Source organism: Syngnathoides biaculeatus, chromosome 13 (assembly GCF_019802595.1).
Source record: "Syngnathoides biaculeatus isolate LvHL_M chromosome 13, ASM1980259v1, whole genome shotgun sequence".
NCBI classification, from domain to species: domain Eukaryota; kingdom Metazoa; phylum Chordata; class Actinopteri; order Syngnathiformes; family Syngnathidae; genus Syngnathoides; species Syngnathoides biaculeatus.
The window spans coordinates 7511993-7527536 of NC_084652.1; positions in this window are offsets into that span (position 1 = coordinate 7511993).

A 15544-nucleotide genomic window follows, 5' to 3' on the forward strand; every position below is an offset into this window, starting at 1 on the left:
GATTGGCTGGCAACCAGTTTAGGGTGTAACCAGGATGGATGGACTGATGGGTGGATGGATCCATGGATCCAGCACTCCTGCGACCGTTGTGAGGATAAGTGGCTCAGATAATGGATGGATGGATGAATAAATGGATGGATGACCTATTCACCAAATAACTAGGCAATAGATACCCTTGCAAATTTTTCAGATGAGAGCTTCAACCTGGATTTGCATCCAGATTTCTTGAGTTGACCCAAAAAATTACGTATACTAATTTAATTGCCAATATTAAGGTAAAAATCCCAATTGCTAGTCGCTGTATTTTTATTTTTATTAATTCATTTATTTTGGGGGTGGCTGTCAGACCAAGCAGAATGGAGAATCTGCATCGCAATTATCCCAGAACAACTTTACTGGGCCTCAGGGGTGGTGTTTTTGAGCTTCATTTAGTTTATTGAGGATCAGAGTCGATCAGACGAACTGGACAGAATTTAGAGAGTGATCATGGAGACAACGATAAAGCGCAAACTGTAAACAGAATGAGAAAAGTATATCAATACATATCTACAAAAAAACAAAAAAAACAAATACAGATGTTGCTCGAGACTATAACATTTATTCCTGTTAAATAAAGACACGACAAGATTAGACAGGACAAGGGGAAGAAGCATGCAAGGCAAGGATCGTAAAACAACGGCTATACAACTGAAATATGGTGGGTCTGGCTGAGATATTGGAGTCTCTAGGGCAAGAATATAAATGGGGGATACATAAGTAATTTGCGTATACTAAATTATATACGCGTATTCTGCAGTTATTTTTCGCAAAAAGTGAGTGGATCAACAGCCAATGAAAGAATCCCAGGGCTGTCTGCCTACGAACACATGCAAATGAAATTGAAATTGAATTTTGACCATTGTGCATGCATAAAAGACTGACAGAAAAGTCCTGTAATTGCTGTGCCTGCAACGGGGTGGCAAAGGAAGTTCTGAAGCTACCCATGGCTGTCTTCTCTGGAACTGTGGCTCATTTGCATGATTTACTTGTCAAAGATGAAATTCTTACCTGTGGCGTGCCAAGTCAAATGAATATTTGGAACAGATGACCGATGGATTTAGTGTTCGAGTGCCATGTGTCCATGGTCTGGCTCTTGTTTTGGATCAGTGGAGTTTCTTAACACAGTAGATCTGGAATCAGATTTAAGAATAGCAAATGAATCCTTAATTTCTGTGATTAATGAAAATGGGGCCATTCCTGATCCTGCTCTTGTTTTCAACAGTAGAAATTTTCATAATCCGGTAGATTCGGATTCAAATTAAGCTTGAGGTACTGTTTCACAGTTTGGCGACAAGCGGTGTGAGAGGTGCGGCCATGTTTGGCCCAGCTGTCATTTTAGTGACTGTAAAGATGGAAATATCCTTGAAGCACCTGAATCCTTAGTGTTGGTCCCTGGAGATGGGTGTGGCAGTTAAACATTTGGATTCACGACCTGGCAAAAACATCTTCTAACAGTAACTTTTGAAGTGTAAATATCAAAGTTTATAATTATCTGGGTGTTGAACAAATACTGTACATACTTTATAAGTCACTGGAGGACTGGGTGTCATCATGTTTTAAGTGGCCTCTTCACACTCTTCACACAAAGCAGTCAATGTGTTAACATGATGCGTCAAGATGTTTTCATGAACATGTGGCGAGGGACATGACCCAAATGCAGGACTCTGAAACAATGACACGATGTAGAGGATGTTTTATACCAGGCTAAGGTCATACACTGGTAAGCAAAAAGGAAGAGGCACAAAAACGCGAGGCCATTTGCACTCACAATAGTTTCAGCCCAATTCTTTGTGACGCAGGATCGTAAGACTGAATGCCATTTAAAAACCATGGAGACATTCAATTCACTTGATTTACAGGAAACTATATGGTAAACCATAATTTGAAACTGTAACATTTTAATAGGCCATTCGCAATGGTATTGTCTTGACCCTTTGAGGAAGGAAGGACCTGGTAACATTCTCGATTGGATTCAGGTCTGGACTTTGACTTGGCCATGCAAACACTTGGCTACGTTTATTTGTGAACCATTCCATTGTAGATTTGGCTTTATGTTTTGGATCATTGTCCTGTCAGAAGATAAATCTCCGTCCTAGTCTCAGGTCTCTTGCAGACTCCACCAGGTTTTCTTCCAGAATGGTCTTGTATTCGGCTCCATTCATCTTACCATCAATTTTAACCATCTCCCCTGTCCGTCCTGAAGAAAAGAAGGCCCAAACCATGAGGCTGCCACCACCATGTTTGACAGTGGCGATGGTCTGTTCAGGGTAATGTGCTGTGTTGCTTTTACGCCAAACGTATCGTTTTGCATTGCGGCCAAAAGTTTGATTTTGGTTTCATCTGACCAGAGCACCTTCATCCACATTTTTGGTGTGGCTCTCAGGCCGCTTGTGGCAAACTTTAAATGACCCGTTTTATGGATGTCTTTGAGAAATTGCTTTCTTCTTGCCACTCTTCCATAATGGCCAGATTTGTGCAGTGTATGACTAATTGTTGTCCTATGGACAGACTCTCCCACCTCAGCTGTAGATCTCTGCAGTTCATCCAAAGTGATCGTGGGCCTTTTGGCTGCATCTCTGATCAGTCTTCTCCTTGTTCGAGGTGAAAGTTTAGAGGGACTGCCGGGTCTTGGTAGATTTGCAGTGGTCTGATACTCCTTCCATTTCAATATGATTGAACAAAATGTTGGAGGGATTGCGACGCATCACAAACTACAACAATAAGAACAAGATGTGTGCCAGAAACACAGACGCCTCGCTACCAGAGAAACTAAACCATTTCTTTGCCTGTTTTGAGATGGACAGCTCAAACCGAGGCTCATCACAACCACCTCCCATCAGCAGCAGACTGACGCTTTAAGAACATGAAGTGAGAGGTGTGCTCTGGACTGTAAATACCAGGAACGTTGCTGGCCCATGTGGAGTGCCGGGTAAGGTACTGAAGGCCTGTGCTGATCAGCTGACTGGTGTTTTCACAAAGATCTTTAACAGATCCCTGCAAAAATCAACCATTCCCTCTTGCCTGAAATCTGGAACAGTCATCCCCAGCCCAAAGAAAGCAGCCATTGACAGTCTAAATGATTACAGGCCTGTTGCACTCTTCATCCAGAGTGATCATTGGCCTCTTGGCTGCATCTCTGATCAGTCTTCTTCTTGTTCGAGGTGAAAGTTTAGATGGACGGCCAGGTCTTGGTCGATTTGCAGCGGTCTGACACTCCTTCCATTTCAATATGATTGCTTGCACTTTGCTCCTTGAGATGTTTGAAGTTTGGGAAATCTTTTGCTTTCTAAATCTGGCTTTAATTTTCTCCACAACAGTATCTCGGACCTGTCTGGTGTGTTCCTTGGTTTCCATGACGCTCTCTGAACTTTAAACAGAACCCTGAGACTATCACAAGAGCAGGTGCATTTGTACAGACAGTTAATTACATACGGGTGGATTCTATTTATTATCATCCGGCAACATTGGATCATTCAGAGATCCTCATTGAACTTCTGGAGTGAGTTTGCTGTACTGAAAGTAAAGGGGCCAAATAATATTGCACGCCCCACTTTTCAGTTTATTTGTTAAAAAAGTACAAAATATCCGATAAATTTCGTTCCGCTTCACGATTGTGTCCCACTTTTTGTTGATTCTTGACAAAAAGTTTAAATTTTGTATCTTTGTTTGAAGCCTGAAATGTGTCAAAAGGTTGAAAAGTTCAAGTGGGCCGAATACTTTCACAAGGCACTTTCGTTAGCCATAATTTGAAACCCCGTCATTTTAATGGACCAATCCTAATGGTATTGTCTTGACTCTTTGAGGTTGGAAGTTACTGCTTAACGTTTTTTCGTATGCCATTGTATAGATTATCCAAAATGAAAAGGCCCAATACTATACACATGATATAGTATGTCAGCATCATCCAATCATGTTTAAAAACATCAATGAAAAAATGATTCCAAATATTCACTTGAATGTTTTTCTTTCAATTATTTATTTATTACATTTTTTTTCAATGCTTTGCAAGCCAACTAAAGGACATGGGTGAGAGAGAAGTCTTCATGGACTCTGCCTTGATGCGCTCCTGCTGGAGAAAGTGAAAGAATTTCAGCCTTCCAACACGCCACTGGGTAAATATTACTGTACTTATCACATAGTGTCCTGTAAATTTAATGTACTCCATGTCACCCAGCTTTTGTATCAATGATTCTCAACAAGTCTGCCATTAGAGTGCCGTTATCGCTCTCCAAGTGTGCCGTGGGAAATTATAACCATTTTACATAATTGCTCCAAAAAAGTGTTTGTTCCCACAAATAATGTATCTTTATCGATTTATGCCAGCGAGGCATCGGAACACACTGAACAAGTCAATGAAACTGTATCAGATGGCAGGAAGTACATAAAATAATTCATGTAACCACTTTCTATGACATTTTTTTTTTTTTGATGGGGTGCTAAACAATGATATGGAGTACTTCCGTTTACCATCTCCTCCTCCCACATTCTGCCTCAATCATTTTTTTGTCATTTACATATTGTAAATCATTTGTACCACTCACGGAAAAAGAATACTTACCATACCCCTTCAGCCACTGGGCTGGCCAGAGCTCCCTTTTATTCCGTTTAACATATCCAAATTGGGCGACATCTATGACCAAAAAAGATATGAAAGTTATGATTCCGATTATGAGAACAGTAATTAGAAGTGGCGCAACCATCATAGGCTTTGTGCTTTGGTAGATGATGAAACAGACAGCCGAATTACACAAGAGTCAAGCATTCCCAACTGACTTCATCGGGTAATACATCTATTCGTCGTATGAGCCGCTTATCCTCACAAGGGTTGCGGGAGTGCTGGAGCCTATCCCAGCTATCTTTGGGCAAGAGGCAGGATACACCCCAAACTGGTTGGCAGCCAATCGCAGGGCACAATCACACTTATGGACAATTTCCAGGCTCCAGTGAATGCGGGTTTTGGGTTTGTGTGAAGAAATCGGAGTGACCGGCGAAAACCCACTCAGGCACAGCCGGGATTTGAATCCCGGTCCTCACAACTAGGACGCAAACTCCTTAACCACCGTGCCCCACTCTTCCAGATCTTTCTTCAAGAATTTTTTTTTTCTGATTTGGACCTTCTAAAATTTTAATTGCATACTGTTCAGCTGAACGGCGGTCGCGTCCACGATGGCCATGATCCTCTGAGTTGTGGTGTGGGCCATCTGCAGTTTCCATCTGGAGCTCTTTGTGATCGCCGTGGTGTTCAGCAACAGTGCCTGAAAAACAACAAGAACAAAAAAAAAAATTAAATCTCCTAGACGTCAGCCACCGTAAGAAAAAAGTAATGCCCTTGACCCAACTACAATTATTATTGATTACAACATGTTTTGAATGAATTCAGACCTTCAATTTCATTTTACCATTGTGAAAATTTAAATTCCCACGAGGTAAAGAATGATTTTGTGAGAAAAGACTAACGAGCTTTCGAGAGCCTCATTGTCGTTTCAATTTCCGTCGGAGGGCCGTCGTGAGAGTGAAACCATACCTCATCTTATTCTTTTTCAAACACAACAAATTGATCGATAGCTAGTTTTAAAATCAGAAGGGAAAGTTTGCTCAACTAGTGAGGAAGTGACCGTCAGAAAGGCCCTGGTTGCAGAAAAGACCAAAAATTTTTTTAGGATTAAAGACATGAGAATAGTGATTTTCGACACTGCCTAACCTGGTTGGGGACGCGGGGCACTGGTACTTTGTCAAATCTGAATCATTACAAGGTCACATTTCCTAAAATGAAAGACTATTTCAAGTTAAAAAAAAACAAAAAAAAAACATCTTGACAGGTCAAGTTTAATTTGATCTTGAAACCCTTATTATTGTCGAAAAGCAGTATGAAAAAGTGAGTAAAAATGAACTACCTTTATTCCTTTCTACCTTTTTTATGTTCTTCCTCATTACTACGTCCAATACAAAAATCATATCCAACTCCAGGCTCTGTTGTCTGTTCAATGCTGGCCACGGGGCCCTCAGCAGAGGTTAAGTCCGCTAAAGCCTGGACGGATTTTTGTCGGGTCCAATGACAGATTCGTACTCACCGGCTGCCAGGAGCAGGAAAACGGTCAAAGTTAAGAGTCCCAACTTCATTGTGCTGGTCAACAGGAGCCTGTCACAGACATTTGTTTAATTTTCTTACATTCAATGTTTTTTTTCTGATTATTATTTTTTGCCACATAAATAAATAAAGTAACATTCATGAAAGTCCATCCACCTACCTTGTTGACTTGGAGGTTTTCAGTGTGTGCCGTATCGGTTTATCGGATCCCTGTTTTATCCCAGTTTTTATTGAGTCGTCGTGTTGACACAACCACTGACTACTTTCCATTTGTGATGTCACCCCAAAAATGGAGCCGCCTTTATCCTCCAGCATCTAATCAAACATATATTTGTCATCAGTCCAGATCATTACTAGTGAGATTTATACTTCAAAAGTCAATGTTGGCAATGTCATTAGACTCCCTCACCCATGACAAACAGTAAGGGTTCCCATACCTCAAGGTTTCGTTCGAACTGGGAAGGCAGCATGCAACCACTCCACTTCTGACACCATTTGTCCAGTCATACTGAAAAGGATTCCCCTCAACATGATCTACTCCGTTCGCAAGGTTGGTGCTGCCCATGCCAACTTGCCAATGGATAAAAGAAACAGGATTTGGCAAAGTGAATATTGCACCAAAGTTGCAGGCCTCAAAACCTAAAAGCTTCTGTCTGGTTTCAAACTCAAGGCCCGGTGACCAGATCTGGCCAACATAATATTACACAGGTCGCAAAAGCAAATCTTGGGTGTCAACTTCCATGATTACAGCTAAAATCACCACAATAATAATATTACTAATAACACATTTCCAAATAAACTCTAGAGGTGAAGAACAGAATTTTAAACCATGTAAAAACAAATATTACAGAAAAGAGATTAATAGGCATTCCTTCATTTTCCCCACGCATGTCCTCACTGGGGTTTTGGGCACACAAGCTCTGGGCGAGAGAGATGGCTTTAGCCGCTGGGAGATGAACAGGGTGTGAGCAAATGTGGACTACAAGCACAAACATTCTGCGATTGCTGAGTTCTACTTTGAAGTTCCAAATTGGGTTGATGTACTTTGCATGTACAATACTTGCATTTTGTGTTTATTGGCTTCTGTGTACATGTGATGCATTAAAAATATTATAATTAATAGCCCCTTTGGGCTGTGTTTGCTATCCACCCTTAGTTAAGAAAAAAGTGTACTTCTTACAGGAATTTAAATAATTTATAGGTAGGGTGTGTCCCTGGGCGGCACGGTGGAGCAACTGGTACGAGCATTGGCCTCACAGCTCTGAGGACCGGGGTTAAAATCTCAGCTGTGCCTGTGTGGACTTTGCATGTTATCCGCGTCCCTGGGTGGGTTTTTTCCGAGCCCTCCGGTTTCCTCCCACTTCCCAAAAACAGGCATTCATTGGGGACTCTAAAATGCCCCTCGGTGTGAGTTGCTTTTTGTTTCTATGTGCCCTGCGATTGGCTGGCAACCAGTTCAGGGTGTACCATGGATGGATGCATGGATCCAGCACTCCTGCGAGGGACCCAGGGACCCAATGCTACACCCCCAGCCACCCCTTTCCGTCACCGACCCCCACAACCCACAGCGCCTGCGATGTGGCCTGTACCCCCCGCCCCCCAAACCCGAGGATGTGAGAATATCCCTTATTTGTTGGGAAAAGAGGGCGAATTGGGGAACCTGACAAGATAAAAATTAGGGTGGGAAGCTAGGGATTAGCCACGGGCCATAAGAGGTTGCCCTGATGGCAAGCAGCCATCTATCCATTTAGGCCCGGCCTCAGTTGCATCTAACTCACCAACTAACTGTAAATCCCATCTTCCCCTCTGTTACTGTGACTACCAGGCCCCTGGCTGGCAGTCAGTCGTCCTACCCCATGAAGCACTCATTAAAAAGTTACGCCCTTTGTGTCTATGGTCTGGTTCTTGTTTGGATCAGTGGCATTTCTTCACACAGTAGATCTGGAATCAGATACAAGAATAGCATGTGAGTATTTAATTTCTATGATTAATGAAAATGGGGCCATTCCTGATCTGGCTCTTGTTTTCAACATTAGAAATGTCCATAATCCGGTAGATTTGGGTTCATATTAAAATTGAGGGTACTGTTTCACAGTTTTGGGACAGGCGGTGTGAGGGGTGCGGCCATGTTTGGCCCAGCTGTCATGTTAGTCATTGTAAAGCTGGAATGATCCTTGGAACACGCGAATCCTTTCTGTTGGTCCCTGGAGACGAGTGTAGCAGTTCGACATTTGGAATTACAACCTGGCAAAAACACCTTCTCACATTAACTTTTGAAATGTAAATATCACCAATTCTAATTATCTGGGTAGATAAAAATACATACTTGATAAATTGCTGGAGAATTTGGTATCATTGTCTTTCAAGTGGCCTCTGCACACCTAGAAAGCAGTCAGTGAATATCCTCACATGATGCGTCAATAAGATCTGTTATATATTAAAAAAAAAACAAATAAAGGGACAGAAAACTCGATGATATTGAGCTGCACAAACCGCAACCGCTAAGTCAACGAGGTATGGAGACGTACATATTTATCTATTTTCTGAGCCACTCATCCTCAAAAAAACAACAACCATTTGCACTCACAATAGTTTCAGCCCAATTCTTTGTGACGCAGGATCGAAAGAATGAATGCCATTTAAAACCCATGGAGACAATCAATACATTTGATTTACAGAAAACTATGTAGTAAACCGTAATTTCAAACCCTAATATTTTAATGGGCCAATCCCAATGATATTGTCTTGACCCTTTGAGGTTTCAAAGTACCTGGTCACATTTTTTTTCGTGTGCCATTGTATAGATTATCATAAATGAAAAGGCACAATCATAAATTAAAGGGTAATTTCATTCCTCAAAATTTTGTGATACAACGATGAGCTCACAGCGTGCAGTTGTGGCAGCCATTTAGTGAACCAGTTCTTCAACCTGCTGTCAGCCTTGATACACATGATATAGTAAGTCAGCATCATCCATTCATGTTAAAAAAAAGCATCAATGAAAAAAATATTCCAAATATTCACCTGAATGTTTTTCATTTATTTCTTTATTTTTTTAAACATTTTTTTTCAATGCTTTCCAAGCCAACTAAAGGACACGGGTGAGAGAGAAGTCTTCATGGACTCTGCCTTGATGCGTTCCTGCTGGAGAAAGTGAAAGAACTTCAGCCTTGCAACGTGCCACTGGGTCGATATTACTGTACTTATCATATACTGTTCTGTAAATTTCATGTACTCCATGTCATACAGCTTTTATATCAGTGATCCTCAACCAGTGTGCCGGGGCACATGAGAGTGCCGTTATCGCTCTCCAAATGTGCCGTGGGAAATTATAACCATACATAATTGCTCGAAAAAAAAGTGTTGTTTCCAAGAAATAATGTATCTTTATTTATGCCAGCAAGGCATCGTGACACATTGGATGGCAGGAAGAACGTAAAATAATTAATGTCGCCACTTTTTGTGACATTTTTTTTTTTTGTTCTGGTGCCATAAGAGTTAATTACAAAATATGTATGGAGCATGTGGATGCTAAACAATGTTATGGAGTACATCCCATTTACCATCCCCTCCTCCCAAATTCTGCCACATTCATTTCTTTGTCATTTCCAATACTGCATATCATTTGTATCACTCATGGAAAAAGAATAGTCACTGGTGCTACTCACGACTACTTTTTGTGGCTGAGCCATACCCCTTCAACCATGGTGGTGGGCAGCCTTTACAGAGGTCCTTTTTAACCCGAGACACAAAATGGTGGTGTGGAACACCTACGACCAAAAGAGAAGGGTTATGATTACCATTTTGAGTATTATAAGCGGCGCAACCATCATAGGCTTCATGTTTAGTGCTTTGGTAGATGATGAAATACACGAGAGTCAAATATTCCCAACTGACTTAATCAGGTAATCCATCCATTCATCGTCGAGCCGCTTTTCCTCACAAGGGTCACAGGAGTGCTGGAGCCTATCCCAGCTATCTTTGGGCAGGAGGTGGGGTGCACCCCAAAATGGTTGCCAACCAATCACAGGGCAACCCATCACATTCACAATCACACTTATGGCCAGTTTTGATGCATGTGCTGAGGATGTGGGAGGAAACCGGAATGCCCGGAGAAATCCCACACAGCAAAGGGAAGAACACGGAAACTCCACACTGACAGAGCCGGTTTGAGCCCCAGTCCTCAGAACTGTGGAGCAAACGCCCGAACCCCCGTGCGCCCCCACTTCCAGACCTTTCTTCAAAAAATGTTTTTCGATCTGTAGCGTCTTAAATTTTAGTTGAATACATTGGAAATTCACGGCGATCACGTTCACGATGAGCAAGACTGTTGAGGTTTGGGCCATTTTCATTTTCCACCTGGAGCTCTTCGATATTGGCGTGGTGTTCTGCACCTGTGCCTGAAGAACAACGACAACAACGTGGACATTAGCCACGCGAAGAAAGAAATAACGCCATTCAACCAACTTAAGAAAAATAAAATGCATTAATATTGATCAGATCATATTTTGAATGAGTTGAAAACTTCAATTTTGAATCAAGCCCAATCAACAGTATATGGTTTTACCTTTGTCAAAATGTAAATTCACATAGGGTGAAAATTGATTTTGTGAGAAAAGACCAATGAGCTTCAGTTCTCCAACTTTACAGAGTAGCACCGGATAAAATACTTTACTCTACAGTACAGACGCGTTATTACTTGCTCTACTTCTATTGATATCTTTTTCTTGCTGATATGCTCGGCCCTCCCCCCGCCCCCCCCCTAAAAATTTTAGGGGAAGCAGCGACTCCTGGATACTTTGAAACCTGTGGGACTGTATTCTTGTTTTTTTTTTTTTTATGGATAATTATGTGTTTCATCATTACGTGAGCATGGCCTGCTAATTAGAAGAAGCCTGGTGTTAGCAACAAGACCAGCTGTCAAGATGCTTCCCTTCTCTACTGAGGACTATCACGGAATACAACATCCAGCCAGCCATTTTCTTCGCCGCTTATCCTCACGAGGGTCGCAGGGAGTGCTGGAGCCTATCCCAGCTTTTAATGGGCAGGAGGCGGGGTACACCCTGAACCGGTTGCCAGCCAATCGCAGGGCACATAGAGACAAACAGCCGCATTCACGATCACAACTTCGGGCTATTTAGAGTCTCCAATGAATGCGTGTTTTTGGGATGTGGGAGGAAACCGCAGTGCCTGAAGAAAACCCACACAGGCATGGAGAGAACATGCAAACCACACAGGGGAGGCTGGGATTTGAATCCCGATCCTCAGAATTGTGAGGCCAACCCTTTACTGCTGCCCCACTGTTCCACTGAAATGAAAGACTATTTCAATTTTTAAAAAAACATTTCCAGGTCAAATTGAATTCTATCTTCAGACCCTTATTTGATCTTTTTTTTTTTTTTTTTTTTAAGTCTACCTTAATTAAAACTGTTTTTTTTCTCTGTCCTTTTTCAGTACTCGGTCCACGGGAAAAAAAATCAAATACCACTCCAGGCTCTCTTATCTGTTCAATGCTGGTCACGGAGGCCTCAGCGGAGGCTGAGCCCGCTGAGGCCTCGGCCGACTTTTGCTGCGTCCCATGAGAGATTCGTACTCACCGGCTGCCAGGAGCAGGAAAACGCTCAAAACCAAGAGCCCCAACTTCATTGTGCTGGTCAACACGAGTAGCCTGTCACAAACATTTGCTTAGTTTCTTTATATTTGATTTGATTTTCACTAGTTTTTTTAAATTTTTTGCACATTTATGAAAAAACCTTCACCTACCTTGTTGACTTGGAGGTTTCAGTGTGTGCCGTATCGGTTTATCGTTTCCCTGTTTTATTGCAGTTTTTATTGACTCATCGTGTTTACACAACCACTGACTACTTTCCATTTGTGGGGAGGTCACCCCAAAGATGGAGCCGCCTTTCTCCTCCAGCATTCTATCAAAAAATTATTCATCATTAATCCAGATCATTGCCAGTGAGATTTGCACTTCAAAAGTCGATGTTGGCAATGTCATCAGACTGCCTCACCCATCTCCAAGGACAAACAGTGTGGCTTCACTTACCTCAAAGAACCTTCAAACTGGGAGGGCACCATCCAACCACTCTACTTCTGACACCATTTGTCCCGTAATACTGAAGAGGATTACCCTCAACACGATCTACTCCATTTGCAGGGTTTGTGCTGCCCCTTTGCCGCCTTGCCAATAAATCATAGAAACGGGATTTGGCAAAGCAAATATTGCCCACCTTCGCCATGCTGACGAATCAAAATTGCAGGCGTCAAACCTCCATACCTTCTATCAGGTTTCAAACTCAAGACCTGGAGACCAGATCTGGCCAACATAATTTTACTGTATACGGCTCGCAAAAGCAAAATATTATCTGGATTGATGACAAATACATATTTGATCAGATGCTGGAGGATAAAGGGCGGCCTCACCTTTCAGTTGACATCTCCACAAATAGAAAACAGTCAGCGCTTGCATAAACATGATGCAGGAATAAAAGCTGCGATTAAAAAACTGCGATGGTTACATGGTGCCTCTCCAGTTGGAAGGACCCTTAGGGCAACGTGAAGACTTCGTGTTTGTCCCTGGAGATGGGTGAGGCAGTTGGATGATTGGGATGGTGATCTGGCAAGAACGCATAAAACTGTACCCTCTCACTTGAACTTTTGAAGTCCTAATCTCACTATTATTAATTATCTGGATTGATGACAAATACATATTTGATCAGATCCTGGAGGATAAAGGGCGGCCGCATCTTTCAGGTGACATCTCCACAAATGGAAAACAGTCAGCGCTTGCATAAAGATGATGCATTAATAAAAGCTGCGATAAAAAAAGTGACCGCTAATAAACTATCATTGAACGACACAAACCGAAACCACCGAGCTTCACAAGGTATGTGGACACATTTTTAGAATTTGAATTTTAGAATAAAGTGTTACTTTATTCGTAGTTGTTGCAAGTAAATATAAAATGAAATGTAAAATTATAGAAATAAACTAAAGAAATGTCTGTGACAGGCGACTCATGTTTACCAGCACGATGAAGTTGGGGCTGTTGGTTTTCAGCGTTTTCCTGCTCCTGGCAGATGGTGAGTGCGCGTCTCTCATTGGACGCGGTAAAAGCCAGCCGAGGCCTGAGTGAACTCAGTCTCCGTTGAGGGCCCCGTGATGAGCAAGTCACACTCGAGAAAATACGATAACACTCAAGACAGTCTTGAGTGTTATCGTATTTTGTTTCTTTCCAGGGGGTTTAGTACTGATGAAGAAAAAAGAAAATGGTAGCTCGATAGTTTGGTGTTTTGATTCACTTTCTACCAAAGCTTTAATTTTTATTTTTTTTTAATGCAGTCTTAAGACAGTGGTAATTCTTAAATTTGTGTCACATTGTTTCAGAAAGCATAAAATATTTGTATCATTATCAGTTTGTTGTATTATTTATTGATATTTAATAATTGAATTTTTGTACATTTTAACCACATCATTGATTATTGAAATGACATCATTTGTACTGATTATTCACAAACGCATCGTATTCTATTCATAGTCTTTCAATTCAGATTAAACTAAAAAGTTACCTTGACTGAAAAATCGCATTTTGTTTGATATATTCTACACTAACGGGTCGAATTGATGGGCCGGGTCTGTCACACAGGCCGTAAATTTGGTACTGCTGGTCTTGATGGTGCTACGTACTTGGAATGCCAAGTACAATTTGAGGTGGTGGAGGCGAGGTGCTGTAAAGTTTGAGAACCATGTATACATAGCCAAGAACCATGGCCTTTATCATTAATTACATATTGTTGTCTCATATCTATCACACCACAAGTGACTACTTGACAACTCTACATGCTTTGCACGATTCCCAAAATGATCGGATTTTTACATTGCTCGATGACTCCCTGTTCTTGTGTGTTTATGTCCAAAATGTATATTGTATCTCCAACTACCTGAAACAAACTACTTGTGTGTTTTCAACATATTCAACGAATACTGTTTTTCCGTTTAATCAGTCGGAGGAATTTTTAAAACTCGGTTTAAAATTTGGTTTTCTTATTTTCTTTTGTGTGCCACAGATCCATTTGATTATTATTATTGTTTTTTTTTTCCATGCACAGTTGCTGAACTCAATGCCAATCACGAAGATCTTCAGAAAGACACCGTTGATTTGGGCGGTCACTCTGAGATCCGCCCGCAACACCCTGGTGGACGTGACTACTCCACCTGGGCAATGACATATCCGGACATTCCAAATTATGCAAAATGGTACACATTTGTAGTTCTTTTTGATGCAAAGATTCTAGTTCAGATTTAATATGATAAGTAGTCTGATGGTTGTATCTGCAACTGCTTGTAATCAATCCCTCTGTGAAATCCCGTGATTTAACTAAAAAACCTTTTAGCAATTATGATTGTCAAGACAAACAAAACTAAACAATATGACTGACAATATGTGCAGTTGTGGTCTTAAGTCTACATACCTTGGCAGAATTTGTGAGACAATCAGTTTTCTGGCCTGCGTGCTGTCAGCGATTATTGCCTGGAATGCAAACTTGATTGGCTGAGTAAAGTCACGTGGGATGGATCAATACGCATGGAGTATTTGGTCTGTACGGTTCTAATAGCCTATGATGAACAGCAAAAAAAAAAAAAAAAAAAAAAATATATATATATATATATGAATAGCTGTCCTCCCAAAGGTTTCAAATCATACCTCTAATATTTTTTTTTTGACTACAGGTTTCAATCCGGATCACAGTTTATGTGGTTGCGGGCCCGGTACCGGCGCAACCCTTTTAGGATCGATGTAAATGCTGACCGAAATAACCTTCCTGTCCAGCAGGCAATGACCCCTAAAAGGACGTGACTCAGTTCCAAGGTGAGCAATTGATCTCTCATCAGTAAACTTATTTTATGTGTGGTACAAATTAATGGTTTGGAATGGTTTTTGAAAACCGTGCAAACAGTTGAGTTCAACTGTCTCGGTTGGATCGGCATGTGTCCAATTCAGTCTGTTTCACAGAACTCTTTCATTTCAGTTTGAGCTTTACGACTGAAATGAAATGTACACTTGAGCTAATGATGGGCAAGATGGCAATGTGCATGGTTACGGCGTTCCTTTGACTACAAGCATGTAATTACGCTGTCGTCATCTACTGCACTGGGCGGTGCCACCTCTGACAGCTGCGTTGCATTCAGGACTTGAATTAACCAACCACTTCAGTGGTGAATGTGTCACCGGCATTTGCTAGTTCGTTGCGCATGCGAGCCTGTGCCTCTTTAGTTTGACCACGTCTTGTCCATGTTTCTTAGTTTGCCTCATAGTCATCGGACCTTGTGCACATTTTTGGATCTTGCCTGTTGCCTAGCATTTTTGTACTTCCACCTGTTTTGGACTGCCTTTTTGTATTTGACCTTCTGGAA